The 16430-nt window shown below is 43.0% G+C and overlaps 1 protein-coding gene and 1 long non-coding RNA gene across 3 annotated transcripts in view; one reads left to right on the forward strand and one right to left on the reverse strand.

The window, feature by feature from the left end:
- The window catches only part of LOC146042643 (uncharacterized), a 447704-nt gene that overhangs the window by 171909 nt on the left and 259365 nt on the right, over nt 1-16430 (reverse strand). The window lies entirely within an intron of this gene.
- ZMYND12 (zinc finger MYND-type containing 12) overlaps nt 1-16430 on the forward strand; it is a 333883-nt gene that overhangs the window by 1202 nt on the left and 316251 nt on the right. The gene's annotated exons all lie outside the window — the stretch shown is intronic.

Below are 16430 nucleotides of genomic sequence, written 5' to 3' on the forward strand. Positions count from 1 at the left end.
GGCCCCCATACCTTAGGCCGACTTGTCCTAGGGACAAGTCGGACCCAATTTATCTGCGAGCCGCCCGGCAGCTCCCCGGGAGGCTTACATACAATTTGGCACTTGATGTGCCATTTTTTACATGGGATAAATCGCAATTGGCTGAGAGCTCTCCGGCCAATCAGAGAGCGGACGGTCATTTGACAAGTATTTTAAAAATATAATAGCCGCCACTGCGCTGCCCGTCCCCGCTGCTGCTATGTGTAAGTACACTGCCCGGCCAGGTCAGCAGCGGTCACCGCACCCGCCGCCCGCCCCCACCACCGCCCGGACAGGTCAGTCAGCAGCACTCGCTGGTGCTCAGGGACCCGCTGCCCGCCCCACTGCTCCCCCGGTGTCTGCATGCATATGCCTGTCAGGTGGCAGGCATATGCATACAGGGAGGTCGGACGTGATCGTATGTACAGACCGTCCGACCTCCCTGATCCGGTCCGATGCGCACGGGACCTCGCATCGGATCGGATCAGATATCACACACTTAAGGCCCCCATACACTAGGGCGACTTGTCCTTAGGACAAGTCGCCCCCGACTTCCCCCTGAGCTTCCCCGGCTGCTCTTGATTAGATTGGCACTTGATGTGCCATTTTTTACATGTGATAAATCGTCTCGATTTATCACATGTAAAAAAACCCGGGGAGCAGGGGGGGGGGGGGGCTACAGAGGTGGGAGCAGGGGGGCGGGGGACACGTCTGTGTCCCCCGCTGCTGGGGACGCTGCGGGGGACAGCATCTGTGCGAGGCGGTAGAGGCAGCAGGGGGGGCTGGGGACACTGCGGGGGACACGTCTGTGTCCCCCGCTGCTGGGGACGCTGCGGGGGACAGCGTCTGTGCGAGGCGGTAGAGGGAGCAGGGGGGGCTGGGGACGCTGCGGGGGACACAGGCGGCATAGAGCCGGGCAGGGGGAGCCGGCCGGGAGCTGTCAGTAATGAATAAAAAAAAAAAGCCCATACAATGAATGGGCAGCCTGTGATTGGCTGCTGAGCGCTCTCTCAGCCAATTGCTGACTGGCTGAGAGAGCGCTCAGCCAATCACAGGCCGCCCATTCATTGTATGGGCTTTTTTTTTTAATTCATTACTGACAGCTCCCGGCCGGCTCCCCCTGCCCGGCTCTATGCCGCCTGTGTCCCCCGCAGCGTCCCCAGCCCCCCCTGCTCCCTCCACCGCCGCGCCGCCCCACTAGGTCCCAAGTCGGGTGGTCGGACGTGCAGCAGGTCCGACCACCCGACGCAGATCCGATGCGCACGGGACCGCGCATCGGATCTGAGGGGACATCAAAACTAGCCGATTTTGGTCCGATTTCGGCCAGATCCGACTGATCTGGCTGAAATCTGACCAAAATCGGCTAGTGTATGGGGGCCTTTACGATTTTGGGCCGATTTCACCCGATTATCGGCACAAAGTGCCGAAATCGGATGATATCGTCACAAAATCGCATAGTGTATGGGGCCCTTGTATCTTTTGCCTTAATCACCCCACTGGAAGGCATCATGGTTCACTTTAGATAAAAGGGGTGGTGGGGGGTTGCAGGAAACCGCTCTTGGGGCACAGTACACAATAAACATCAAGTGAAAGTGCAATAAAATATAAAGGATTACAGTCCTTGTGATGGGTGTATATTATTTCTCCTTTTAGTGAAGTATTTCAAAGGTACTCAGTGTTCAGATGGTGGATCCTTTCCTCTCCCAAATTGTGCATAACCTTAAAAATGAATATGTGGTTAGAGGGTCATACATTGAAAAAGCTGTGTATTAAGTGTTTTTTAGAAAGGGGCTTTTCCCAGAGTTACCCAACTCACTCCGAGTAAAGATATTTTCAAACGTGTAATGGATTCTTTTTTTTGTTCAAAGCGAATGAAGGTTCTCCTAAGCACTTTGTGCAGCTTTGTGGTATGCTCCAATTTGTGCAGCGGAAAAAGAAAAAGGACAACAATGTGTAGTTCTTCAATTGCTATAGCGACTAAAAAACAGTGGGGGGATCAAAATTCACTAGATGGGCATACCCCAACTCACTAAGTCAGCGGGGTGTGGAATCATATAATGGTTTCTTTAAAAGGCCTTTGAGAGTGGTAGGTGTACCATGACTTACTCCGAACTGATGTTATACACTCCTATCAAGGTTTCTTTTTAGGCGGGGATGCTTTCTCCTCTCTAGAATTTTCTCATGACCTCATATGCAGATGACGTATGAGATGACACCAAAAAAAGAGTATGGAAATTGATGCCTGGTTTAAATATTCGTATAATTGTTTACAAGAAACTTCCCATTCTATCTACCCCTTAAGCCAGCGCACAGCAGGCTGTGGAACGCAGGAGACACTTACGCATTCCAGGGGGAAGCACCTCTACATCCTGCCATTGGACCAGGTTACGCAAGGCAAGACCGCGGTCCAATCACAGAGGATAAACGCTAGAGCCTGCGCCCCAGGCTAATTGAGTACCGGGACAGGGGAGTGGCGGCAATCTGCAGACCCCCTGAGCGCCCCCAAGCCTGTGACCATCTTCATGGGGCGTGCTCTGGAGGGTCTAGTTAGATTAGCCCCTATATTATATAGAAATTGAATAATGGACTTTTTCTGCAATTTCAGGACCAGAAGTGACCTCCTGTTGCCATTACAACAGATGAACTTTTTATTGCCATATATATTTCATTATTGTCAGATTAATGCTTTATGGATTATATGCCTGTCAAGTATATATGATGTTGGAGGATTTATCATGAGATATCCCTTATGTTATAATTTAATTGATGCCACAGAGATAGACATGCAATGACCCCAATTATGTTGTCATTTCCTGTGTGACATGATTGGCTACTCCCCTCATAAATATGGGCTCTCCATTCTCCTCAAGTACATCTTGAGAAAGGTCCACTGACCGAAACGCGTTGATGAAATCTTAAAGAGGGTGAACAGCCACTTGCTCTTTGAATGCCGAAATGTATGTTTCTTGATCTTAGACTGTTTTTAAGGATTTTTTATTTTATTATTATTTTTTCTAATTTTTATATATTTTTTTATTTTTTGGGGACTCCTGATGTTGTATATAATCACCCTATTACCCCCTTTGTAGTTTTTGCAACTTTCGATATGGGTAACTATTCTTCACAATAAATTTTTTTTTTTTAACCCTATACCTGGAGGAATTAATCTTTTGTGATAAGGAAAAGTACTCTCCCACTACATCGGGGGACCCTAAAAGAAACCGTTATATATGGAATACCTCCACACCATTGAGTGAGTGAGGTACTTTCTACTTTTATTTTGGGGTAACACCTGTCTTATGGTAGTGTGTTTCCATAAAACATTGAATACTACACATTGAATCCCCTCTCTTCTCTCCCCTCATCTCATACGTCATCTGCATATGAGGGCAAGAGAAAATTCTAAAAAGGAGAAAGCATTGATAGTATAACACCAGTTCGGAGTAAGTCATGGTACGCCTACCACTCGGAAAGGCCTTTTAAAGAAACCATTATATGATTCCACACCCCGCTGACTTAGTGAGTTGGGGTACGCCCATCTAGTGAACTAACTGTTTTTAAGTCACTATAGCAATTGAAGAACTACACATTGTTGTCCTCTTTCTTTTTCTGCTGCACAAATTGGAGCATATCACAAAGCTGCACACAGTGGAGCTCACCTATGAAACTGGTACTTAGGAGAGCCTTCAGCCACTTTGAATAAAAAAGAAACCGTTACACGTTTGAAACTGTCTTTACTCAGAGTGAGTTGGGTACACCCATCCCTTTCTAAAAATCACTTAATACACATCTTTTTCAATGTATGACCCTCTAGCCACATTTAATTTTAAATTTTATGCACAATTTGGGAGAGGAAAGGATCCACCATCTGAACACTGAGTACCTTTTGGAATACTTCACTAAAAGGAGAAATTATACACACACATCACAAGGACCCTTATTCTGATCGGTGCGGATATTCCCGCATTCTTACGGAGCGGTCCGCACGCCACGGTGTTCTGCCGCGTGCGGCCATCGTCCGTAGAAACGCCCACGTGTCCTCCGCATTCGGACGGACTCACTCTTTAAGAACAGGGCGTGTTTACGGACGACATACAAACCATGCGTGTGCGGGAGAAACACTCAGATTCTGCACGGTATTACAGAGTATTACAGAGTATGCTCGGGAATACCGCATCCGAACGGGAGCCAAGCGGTGCTCCCGCCCGTAAGCGGAGTATTTACGCCAAACAACCCACTATTATGTATCTTCTGCAATACATCACATGACCCACTTATTCAATTACCTATCCTCATAAAAAACTGCTTATTTGGAATTGGAATCAATTAGATGCCAATATATCCTTACAAGCATGCCTAACACATGCATTGCACACATTAACCCTTACAGCAATTGAAGCAGCAATGGTTTCAATTAAAGCACTGACAAGCGTCCTATTAGTGAGTAATGAGTAAAGGAGTCGATTCTATTGGGTTCAGGTGTTAATGCTTGTAGTCATTAGGCGGTCCGTTCGCCTCCCGCAGGAACGAGTGGTGTCCGCAAAGCAATAGTGGCCTTTTGGACACCGCACATTTCTTCCCTTTTTGTTCGCGTGCATTCGGAGTGCTATCCGAATGTACGCCCCCCAACATAAGTGTACTCCCCCGTGTCCGCCCATGTTTCCGCCCCGTTTTGCCCACTTTGAAACTACGCCCATGTGTCATTCCGCATGACGCCCATAATACGCCCATATTTCCCGACTGATTGCGGTGAACAGTTTTGTACGGGATTTGGCCGAACAGGTACGGAGTCAATGCGTGGCACATGCGCGTGGCGTTCGCCACGCATGCGCAGACGCCGTAAAGACGCGATCCGAAAGTATGCGGTAAAGTACGCGTCAATCAGAATAAGGGCCAAGGACTGTAATCCTTTATATTTTATTTTTTATTGTTTATTTAAATTTCACTTGCTGTTTACTGTGGGCTGCGCCCAATGAACGGTTTCCTCCAACCCCCCACTTTTTTTTCGAAATTGCATCTTGGGTGTTGGTGACACCCAGCAGGGCCGGCAACAGAAATCTTGGGGCCCTATACAATGATATTTCTGCCCCCCCCCCCACCCTAATCCCAAATCCATACAACCCTCTTCTGCATGAGCCTCATTGAACCTTTCACTGCTCCAGATCCTGCTTTCAGGTGCAGACTTTACGGCTGTGCATCTGCGGCCCCAGGCCGTGCGCACACACAGAGAAGATGGCTCTGATCGCCAAGTGACAGGGCACACACTCAGTAGATGGCAGTGGCACACAGTGAGTAAGTCACACTCAGCCACACACAGATGATGCACAGTAGACGGCTGGGCCGCGAGGGTCACTGACAGGCCAGCTAGTACAGGCATGGAAGCTCTGGGGCCCTTCAGATTGCTGGGGCCCGTCACACTTGTCCCCCTTGTCGCCGGCCCTGACACCCAGGTGGTAACCCTCTCTAAGGCAGCACTGCGCTATTGGGACTTGTTTGCCTTTGTTGTTCCTGTATCGTGGTTCACTGATCCATGTGAGAGGAGTGCCGAAGGCATCATGGTTCACTGACCCATGTGAGAGGAGTACCGAACTGCAACTGCTTTATCATTTATATATAGGCCCTTATTCTGGTTCACTCGCAAAGGTCAATTCCTTCTCAAATGGACAAAACTATGTACACTGCAGGGGGCCAGATGTAACATGTGCAGAGACAATTAGATTTGGTTGGGATAATTTTGTTTCTGTACAGGGAAAATACTGGCTGCAATATAGATCTCACTTTGAAGTAAAACCCCACCCAAATCGAATCTGTCCTTTTGTCCATTTGAGAAGGAATTTGCCTATGTGAGTAAACCAGAATAATAACCATTACACAGTCCGTGAGTCTCTGAAACAGTGATATCTGCTGGCAGAGGGTGAAACTACAGCTCTTTCTCTCACATATACAAACACAGAACGTAGCAGACTAGCTTTACAACCTTTTGCTTGGAGCAGGCTTACTAGTATGTATACACCAATTCAGGTACTGTTTGGGATTGTCTCACCTTTAAAAGCCATAAGGTACTTGGCAGCTGAGCTTTAACCCATGAAAAAAAACACATGTTCATTTTAGCTATGATGTGTAAGCAGTTGCCAGGTTCCTAAGAAAACCAGTTGTTAAGGTGCGTACACACGGGGGAGATATATTGCTCAGCAATATATTGGTAGCAATATATTGCTCAGTGTCTCCTTTTCATCAGCGACCAGAGATGGTCGCTGATGAAGAGGAACCTCTGCCAGCGGTGCCGCAGAGGTAATCAGCTGGTCGTAGGAGCAAGCTCCTGCGACCAGCGATTAAAACAGGGCTGAAAACGGGAGTGCGCCCCCGGCGATTTATCACCGGGGCACACTCCTATCACTGGCTATATGGTCGCCAGCGACCATATGCCCAGCGATAAAGCTTAAAGCTGTACACGGCTTTAGTGTAGGACTTGCAGTGAAATTGGGGTCCCTTGGCGATGGGCTGCAAGCTTAAATGCATTGATCAATTCCATACCTCCCAACATGACCCTCTCCAGGAGGGACACAATGCTCTGTTTCTGGACTTCCCTCTTAATTTATGACTGCCATCGCCTGTTTCAAACAGGTTAATGGACAAGAAAGGCGTTTCACCACAGGTGGTTGTAATCATAAATTAAGAGGGAAGGCATTCTGTCCCTCCTGGAAAGGGTCATGTTGGGAGGTATGCAATTCATGAACTAAAACCGCATTATTTAATTGATTATTTGAATGTTAAGGTGAGTTAGTTTGTTGTAGTGAGTGCTGGGCCCCCTGTGTTTGTATTTACTACAGTGTGTGGTCACAGGCCACTGCACCCCAACCTGGGAAGTGGGTGCTGTTTGCTCCCCATTCATAGGAATGGTGAGTGTGTTGGTACTTCTGTATAAGTGTATATATATATATATATGTGTGTATGTATGTATGTAGTTTTTCAAATAAATGAAGACTGGAGGCGGCACTCTCAAATAGCTGTTTGAGAGTGCCGCCTCCAGTCTTCATTTATTTGAAAAACTACCTCTATACTAATATTGTGGAAGGCACCTCCCTGTTGCCACCTATTGTACCAAGTGCCGGTCGTCACCCATATATATATATTCATGAATTACACAGGTTCTTCTGTGGCTGGCTTAATTGAAGCCTGCATTTCACCTGGTTTTAATTGGGTATGGGTCATTGGGTCGACCCACCAAAGGTCAACATGCATTAGGTCGACCACAGAAGGTAGCATGTTTAAAGAATATATATATATATATATATATATATATATATATATATATATATATATATATATATATATATATATATATATATATATATAGTGGGTGAGTAGTCGGCACTCTCCTCTCAGTTGCAGCTGCCGGGGTGCACGAAGACAGTTGTGTCCGGTTGAATCTTTTTGCTGCCTATTGAATTAAACCCGTGGAGTGCCAGTGAGCATGGTCTGGATATATATATATTAGTCCAATTCCTGGCACTCGCTTCCTGAGAGGAAATAATTGCTCCGGTGCCTCCTATAAGCTGAAGGTCAACTTTAAATATGCATCCAAATAAGTAGCACTCAGGAGAACAAGTCCCCTGAGTGCTACTTATTTGGATATATATATATATATATTATAATATAATATAATATATTCTAGGGAAAGGCAGAAAAAAGGTGCTTCATGGTGCAATATCACTTATAAAAAGTTTAATGGACAATGGTAAAATCCAGGTACAAGCAGATAAAGACTTGTACCACAAGTAAAAGCACTGTGGACTGGGTACCACAAGATTTTAAAACATAGCCACAGGCTAGACTGCTCACACGTCTGCGCTGGAACAAGGATCCGCCAAAGAACACCGGCGGATCCTTTTTTTTTTTTTTTTTAATTCAGTTTTATTTATGCATTTTAAAAAGAACAATACCACATTTAACACTAAAACAAGTACATAAAAAGATCACAAAATCTTGTACTAATACATGATTACACATAATATGTTAATACATACAATACATACACAAACAATTAGACAGTCACCTACTCCGGCCTAAGTTCCAACTGATTGGATCTTTATATTTTTAAACCAGCACCCTGTCCATTATTGCCTCACTCTGGGGTTATCATAACTTTAGGCATTACTTTCTGGGGGCCTATATATCCCCTATTATCGGGCAAATACAATTAGACTAGTATATTTCATACCTGAGACATAATAAAGAGACTCAACAAAGCAAAAGGAGAGGGAGAGAGAGAAAAAGGGAGAAAAAAAAAAAAAAAAAACACATCAAGGCTATGTCCCTCTATTTTCTTTCCTCCCTAATCGTGAATTGTGTTCAAGTGTTGTATTAGTGCTTAAATTACTACTTATGATCTCTATGCTAAAGAGACACAACAAATAATAAAAAAAAAAGACCACCTTAACCACAATTCCACACCATAGAGGGGGTTCTCTCCTACCAACGACTCTGCCCCCATTCACAAACAGAAATCATGTGCCAGTGTACAGTATTTCTAAATATATGTGCGCATATTACCTACAAAACCATTCTTATTTAATATATGGCTTGTTGCCCAAATCTCACAAAAACATTCTCATTTGATAGAGGCATTATTGCCCGGATCTCACATAATATATATGACCACAAGTGAAGAGAACAAAAAAAAAAAATAAAAAAAAAAAAATAAATACATTTCTTTTTTTCCTCTCTCCTCTCCCCTCCTCCCCTCCCCCTCCCCTCCTCACCCAGCTACTTACCCAAGCAAACACTACACCGCTATTTATCTTAATTGTTGTGACATTTTATAGACACTAGACCGGATCCACAGTCCCCATATCTTCATGTATTTGGGGATAGCGCCTCTAATAGCAAAGTTATACCTCTCATGATTACATATATCATTAACCAGATTCAGCCATTCTTGCACATTCGGTTCCCGCGATGATAACCAATATCTGCCAATAATAACTTTTGCCACCGCTGCTATATTGGCAACTAATTGCTTCTCCGCAAACTCCCCATGGCCTACTTCCCATACCCCAAAAATCAGGTTTTGCGCTGATAAGAACCTCTGGTTAATTCCAATTTCTCCCAGTATTCTTTTAACCTCATCCCAAAACTTTTGTAAAACCTCACAATCCCATATAAGGTGCCAAAAAGATCCCTCCATCAACCCACACTTAGGGCATCTATCTGATTGGGCACGATCCATTTTTTTTAATTTAACCGGGGTAATATAAATGCGGTGCAGAATGTTAAATTGCACCTGTTGAATTCTCATTCCCATAGTGGCTTTACTTGGGGCAGCCAATATCTGTCTCCATTCTAACTCCTCCACACCTGGGACGTCCACAGCCCATTTATCTCTTAAGCCCTGTAGATCGTTACTTTGACTCAAGGACGATAAGAACTTATATAGCTTTGATAGGCGCTTCCCCCCATTCAGTTTCTTAATAAATCCTTTACAGGGATTCTCTATAATATTAATCACCCCTACATCTCCAATTTGTGTAAGTGCACTCTTTATCTGGAAATATCTAAACAACATATTTCCCGGTAAATTATATTCAGATTGTAGCTCTGGGAAGGGTTTTAACTGACCATTACGGTACAATTGACCCAATGTTTCAATGCCAACCCTGCCCCAAATTGCACTACCGACTAGCTCTTTTATATCTTTTAGCATCGGAAGGGAGAATAACGGCGTATCCGGGTCATAACCATCATAGCTGCAGATCTTACATACCCATTTCCAATTCCGTGCTGCCTGTACTAAGATCGGGGGCACATTACTTCGTAACTCTCTTAACATCAGCCACTGGTTCGGTGTCACATGTTCTCCTGTACAATGTATCAACTCCTTACATAGGCTGTGGCCGAATAGGCTGTGTGCATGGTTTAGCTGTGTGCATAATAGTTTTGAAGTGCATCATTTTTAAAGTGCGGCATAATTTAAATATAACTGTGGCGTTATACTGGCGTTCAGCTTATCCTGAATGAACTGACTTCTCTTCTCATCTCTTTTCATCAAGGTAACCAGCTTGGCTGCAGATGATTCTACCCTCTGTCCTAGATTGATTGATATTGTCATAGGTAACCAGCTTGGCTGCAGATGATTCTACCCTCTGTCCTAGATTGATTGATATTGTCATAGGTAACCAGCTTGGCTGCAGATGATTCTACCCTCTGTCCTAGATTGATTGATATTGTCATAGGTAACCAGCTTGGCTGCAGATGATTCTACCCTCTGTCCTAGATTGATTGATATTGTCATAGGTAACCAGCTTGGCTGCAGATGATTCTACCCTCTGTCCTAGATTGATTGATATTGTCATAGGTAACCAGCTTGGCTGCAGATGATTCTACCCTCTGTCCTAGATTGATTGATATTGTCATAGGTAACCAGCTTGGCTGCAGATGATTCTACCCTCTGTCCTAGATTGATTGATATTGTCATAGGTAACCAGCTTTCTACATACTTGGTCTGGCTGGGCTGCAGATTATTACACCTCAGGTGCTGGATGTATTTAAATGCTTTGGTAATTGATCATTCTGCACACTGCTTTAGATATCAGAAATGTGTTTTTGACAAACTTAATTTTGCAAGTTAAAAAGCAAATCTCTGTTGCCTATGTGAAGGGAGGAATATCTTATAACTCTTAATGACACATGCTATCTTGGAATGCATGGATGTTTATGTAAGCCCCTTTTATTACCATTCATTGTAGTAGGGGGGTTGGGATTGGGTGGGGAAAGTCCAATTAATGAGTGCAGATGCATTTAATGGTCATTACATAGGCTGTGGCCGAATAGGCTGTGTGCATGGTTTAGCTGTGTGCATAATAGTTTTGAAGTGCATCATTTTTAAAGTGCGGCATAATTTAAATATAACTGTGGCATTATACTGGCGTTACACTGAAGTGAAACAGAAGGACAGAAGCAACAACTGAGAAAACCAAAGACTGCTTTGAGTGAGTTTAATTTATTCTCACAACATACTACCTGTGGCTGCTTAATCTGGCAATTCAACCATAATATCATCATTTTTACATCTGCAAACAACTTTTACTATCATTGTTGATGCTTGTATTTGCACTGTCAGTTTTGAAAATGCCAAGCTGTACCTCTAATGACCTCACCTCTCCTGCTCTTCCATTGATTTTAGGTGTCCCCCAAAATTTTATTCTTGGCCCTCTTCTTCTCTTTCTCTATACGTCCTCTCTGGGTGAGCTTATGTGCTCACTCGACTTCCACTATCACATCTATGCTGATAACACTGAAATCTACCACTCCTTTCCTAATCGCTCTCCCTCTATCCTCACTCATATCTCCAACTGTCTCTCTGCTGTCTACTCTTGGATGACCCAGCTCTTTTTTAGACTTAAAATATCACGGACTAAGCTGACCCCTTCCCACCCTCCTGCATAAAACCTGACCATCTCTCATACTAACCTGTTTATGCCCACTTCTTTCCCTTCTGTGTCACCCCTGTCTGTCTAACCCTCCCCTTTAGAATGTAAGCTCTCACGAGCAGGGCCCTCTCTCCTCATGTGCCTTTCTTAGAATATATAAACCACTGCCACCCTGATGATTGCTTCAGTGTCCTGTCCCCTGATGCAACTATCCATATTAACCATGTACTTGTCCTAAATGGTCTTGTGCTGTAATTTGTTATGTGTTTTTACTAATAACTATGCTCTGTAAAGCGCTGCGGAATTTGTGTGCGCTATATAAGAAACTGTTAATAAATAAATAAATAATAAACTCCAATGCTTCCTTGGTAATCTAACCATCCCTCAACCAAGTACTTAAGTGAACCATTTGCGCGGCAACATAATAAGCCTTAATATTGGGGACTGCTAACCCCCCATTGTTCCTATCCCTATATAGGGTTTCCAGTTTAATCCTAGGTTGCTTGTACCGCCATATAAAGGAAGAGAAAATACTATTAATTTTGTTAAAATAAAGATCTTTAATATAGACCGGTGAATGTTGAAGAACATATATTAACCTATGTACAGCGGCCATCTTAATTAAGTTCACTCTTCCAATCTGGGTAAGCGGTAATTTAACCCAGCTTCTACATTTATGCTTAATATCCCTAATCAGAGGAATAAGATTATCCACAATATAATCTGCAGGGCGATTAGAAATATAAACCCCCAGGTATCTAAATTTCACAGCTTGTTGTACGGGGAAGTCTACTGACAACCTAACATCCCCTTCCCCCTTCCCCAGGGGCATCAAATATGATTTCCCCCAGTTAATTTTTAAACCGGAGTAATTACCAAATTCCCCAAGCTGGTCCAAAATAGAGGGAATAGCAGCTTCAGGATTGGGTACTCCGACTAAAAGATCGTCCGCATACAACGATACTAAATTAAAGCATGGAGGAAAGCCAGATGCCATACTTCCCATGCTTTTCCTCAATAAACATGCTAGTGGTGCGCGAGTAGGAGAGCGTTCTTACCTTCCTGTCCCTGCTGCCTGAGAATGCGTGCTCCCAACCCGTGAGTGATAGCGCCCAGCAGATGAGTGCTTTACTCGGCTGCAGAGTTCAGCTGTGTCCCTGGCGGTGGAGGTGCTCCGAGTGACGTCAGAGGCGGGAGATGTGCCTCCGGCTGTGAGGGCTGAGACGTGTACCGGAGCTGCGTGTGGAACGGTGTGGAGGCTGTGACGAAGCTCCCTTCTTTGGAGCTGTAGGCTGACAGGGGAGGACTACGGCTGTTGGTGGAAGCTGAAAAGGCTGATTGGAAGTGGCTGCTGTTTCCGAGGGAGGCCTGAACGGTGCGGTTTACGTCCTGGGCAGTGGACACTGCTGGGTGAAGTAAGTGAGACCAACCTGATTGGAATCAAGACTGGTGGGACTGCGGTATCACATTGTGGGGTGTCTTCCCCTGTGAAGAGTTGCCCCAGCAGGTGTGAGAGGCCTGGCGGTGTTTAAACTCTAAAAGTGTCTGTTGGAAAAAACAGCAGATTAAGAATCCCCAGCAAGTGTCCCTCCATTTCTAGAGACTTTAGGCACCTGGTGTGAGAGGCCCGGTGTGAGGCTATATAATCCCAGGAACGAACAGTCGCAGTCGAAGTTTCTGTTAATCTAGAGTCCCAGTTTTTTATGGGTGCTCCGGACTTTACTTCATTCCTCATAAAATGACGTTTTAATGTCATTTTACATATATAAATGTTTAGGTCCATATACAATGCAAATTTATTTACACCCGTAGATGGTGAAAAAGATAACCCTTTCTGTAAAAGGGAGATTTGATCATTCGTTAGTTTCACTGAAGACAAATTGAAAATTCCCTTCAGATTGGGCTTATCTAATTTAATGTGCGTCTTTTGAAGAACGGGACCCTTTCCCCCTCTTTTGCCCCGTCTTCCCTGTTTCTTTTTCCCCATCTCTGGGGGGAGGCTTGTTCTACATGACCTCCTATTTGTGATCTGTTTATTTTCGGACGTGCCCCTAAAAAATCATTCGACTGACTGCTAGTTGCTTGTAAGGGCTCAAATCTATTCTGGAGTTTCGGAGAGTTAGTATCTCTTACAACAAATGAATTGGGTCTCCAGGATTGTTGTTTTTTTACCTGTTCCCATTGTCCTCTATTTAATGATCTATCTCTAGACTCAAAACGAGGTTTATTTTTATAAACTTGTCCCTGATCTCTGTAATTTCGATAGGGTGCAGTATTATGCGACCTTTCGTTAAAATTGCCTCTACTCTTAGGCCAATTTCTTATCATATTATTCTGATAATCATCCTTGTCTCGTTTGAATTTTTTTACTTTAGTTTGTATGATTTCTCTTTCTAGTTTGGGAATCTTTTCCTCAATATACACTTTAAAGTCTATGACATCCTGTGTGTTTTTATGTTGTTCAATTTTATTTTCTGTCAGAGTGATTTTATTCTCAATGTCTTTAAGAGTAATTTTTTTCTCTTTCACAATCAAACTCATTAATTTTAGTGAACAGTCATCTAAAACATTATGCCATTCATCTAGAAATGTTTGGTTATCATGTCCAAACGTGGGTTCTTTCAACAATCTTAAACCCCGTGGGACAATTTTATTCTTAATATAATTATCGATACTTTCAATCTCCCACCAGGCACGTGTCTCTTTGATTAGTAGTCTCTCTAGTTCTAGAAAAACATCTCCTTCCTCGGAAGGTTCCACTAATGGTGTGGTATTCTCATTCTGTTCACAAAATACATTAATACATTGTGCAGCTCTTTTCGCTCTTATATCTATCAATATAGACAGCCGCAGCCTTTAAAAGAGGACTCTGACCAACGCCAGGCCAGCCCTCTGACGAAGTACGTGACTACGAAACGCATTGGGGCGTGGCCTGGCGTTGCAGTCTGTCCACCAGCCGTGTCTACAAGCTGAAAAGCCCGAGTGTAACCTCTCCTACATTTGTGTTGAGTATAACCCTTTTTATGCGATTATCCTGCGGTATTATACCGCTCTCTGTGGTACGTCATTTTATACCAGCCTTTTCTTGAAGAAAAACTATGTTCTTAAAAATAAAAGTTTTACGATATTGCACTATGGAGCGCTCTCCTCTCTTCTTTTAGTGATTTCTACACCTGTGAAATTCAGGTGCTTGGGAGCTGCCAGGACAATTGAGATTCCTTTGGTGCAAAGAAACTGGAAATTTTGGGACTTTATACATCTGTCCTCATTGTGTGGAAAAAACCCACAGCTTTCAGGTTTTTCAATTGATTGCGCACTTATTTCTCCTTTATTGCATTTTCATTGAATTTCGTTTATAAGTTGCTGCATTTGTTTGATTTACCGTTAGAAATGTCTAGATTGATAGATATAAGAGCGAAAAGAGCTGCACAATGTATTAATGTATTTTGTGAACAGAATGAGAATACCACACCATTAGTGGAACCTTCCGAGGAAGGAGATGTTTTTCTAGAACTAGAGAGACTACTAATCAAAGAGACACGTGCCTGGTGGGAGATTGAAAGTATCGATAATTATATTAAGAATAAAATTGTCCCACGGGGTTTAAGATTGTTGAAAGAACCCACGTTTGGACATGATAACCAAACATTTCTAGATGAATGGCATAATGTTTTAGATGACTGTTCACTAAAATTAATGAGTTTGATTGTGAAAGAGAAAAAAATTACTCTTAAAGACATTGAGAATAAAATCACTCTGACAGAAAATAAAATTGAACAACATAAAAACACACAGGATGTCATAGACTTTAAAGTGTATATTGAGGAAAAGATTCCCAAACTAGAAAGAGAAATCATACAAACTAAAGTAAAAAAATTCAAACGAGACAAGGATGATTATCAGAATAATATGATAAGAAATTGGCCTAAGAGTAGAGGCAATTTTAACGAAAGGTCGCATAATACTGCACCCTATCGAAATTACAGAGATCAGGGACAAGTTTATAAAAATAAACCTCGTTTTGAGTCTAGAGATAGATCATTAAATAGAGGACAATGGGAACAGGTAAAAAAACAACAATCCTGGAGACCCAATTCATTTGTTGTAAGAGATACTAACTCTCCGAAACTCCAGAATAGATTTGAGCCCTTACAAGCAACTAGCAGTCAGTCGAATGATTTTTTAGGGGCACGTCCGAAAATAAACAGATCACAAATAGGAGGTCATGTAGAACAAGCCTCCCCCCAGAGATGGGGAAAAAGAAACAGGGAAGACGGGGCAAAAGAGGAGGAAAGGGTCCCGTTCTTCAAAAGACGCACATTAAATTAGATAAGCCCAATCTGAAGGGAATTTTCAATTTGTCTTCAGTGAAACTAACGAATGATCAAATCTCCCTTTTACAGAAAGGGTTATCTTTTTCACCATCTACGGGTGTAAATAAATTTGCATTGTATATGGACCTAAACATTTATATACGTAAAATGACATTAAAACGTCATTTTATGAGGAATGAAGTAAAGTCCGGAGCACCCATAAAAAACTGGGACTCTAGATTAACAGAAACTAATTCTTCAGGTCTAAAAAAACCCAGTACTTTTTACCCCATCGAGTCGAAAGGACCTAATTTAGAGATGTTTGCACAACTCACCAAAAAAGAACTAGACAAATTAGAGGATCAGATTCCCTCTTCCCAAAAAAATTTAAACAATAAGGAAATGAGGGCCCTTAAAGAATTAACTGAAGATTTCAGACTGGTCATTAAACAGGCTGACAAGGGGGGTGGTTTGGTTATTCTAAATAGAGTGGATTACGTAAATGAAATGTTAAGATTATTGGGGGATCCCGTCTCTTATAAAAAGTTATCCAAAGACCCAACAGAGGATTTTTTAAAAGTATTGAGAAACCTGTTAGGAGAAGGTCTTGGTAATAACATTTTATGCAAATCAGAATGGGATTACTTATGGAACGAACACCCCAGGGTAG

Source organism: Crinia signifera, chromosome 19 (assembly GCF_055691185.1).
Source record: "Crinia signifera chromosome 19, ASM5569118v1, whole genome shotgun sequence".
Lineage (NCBI taxonomy): Eukaryota > Metazoa > Chordata > Amphibia > Anura > Myobatrachidae > Crinia > Crinia signifera.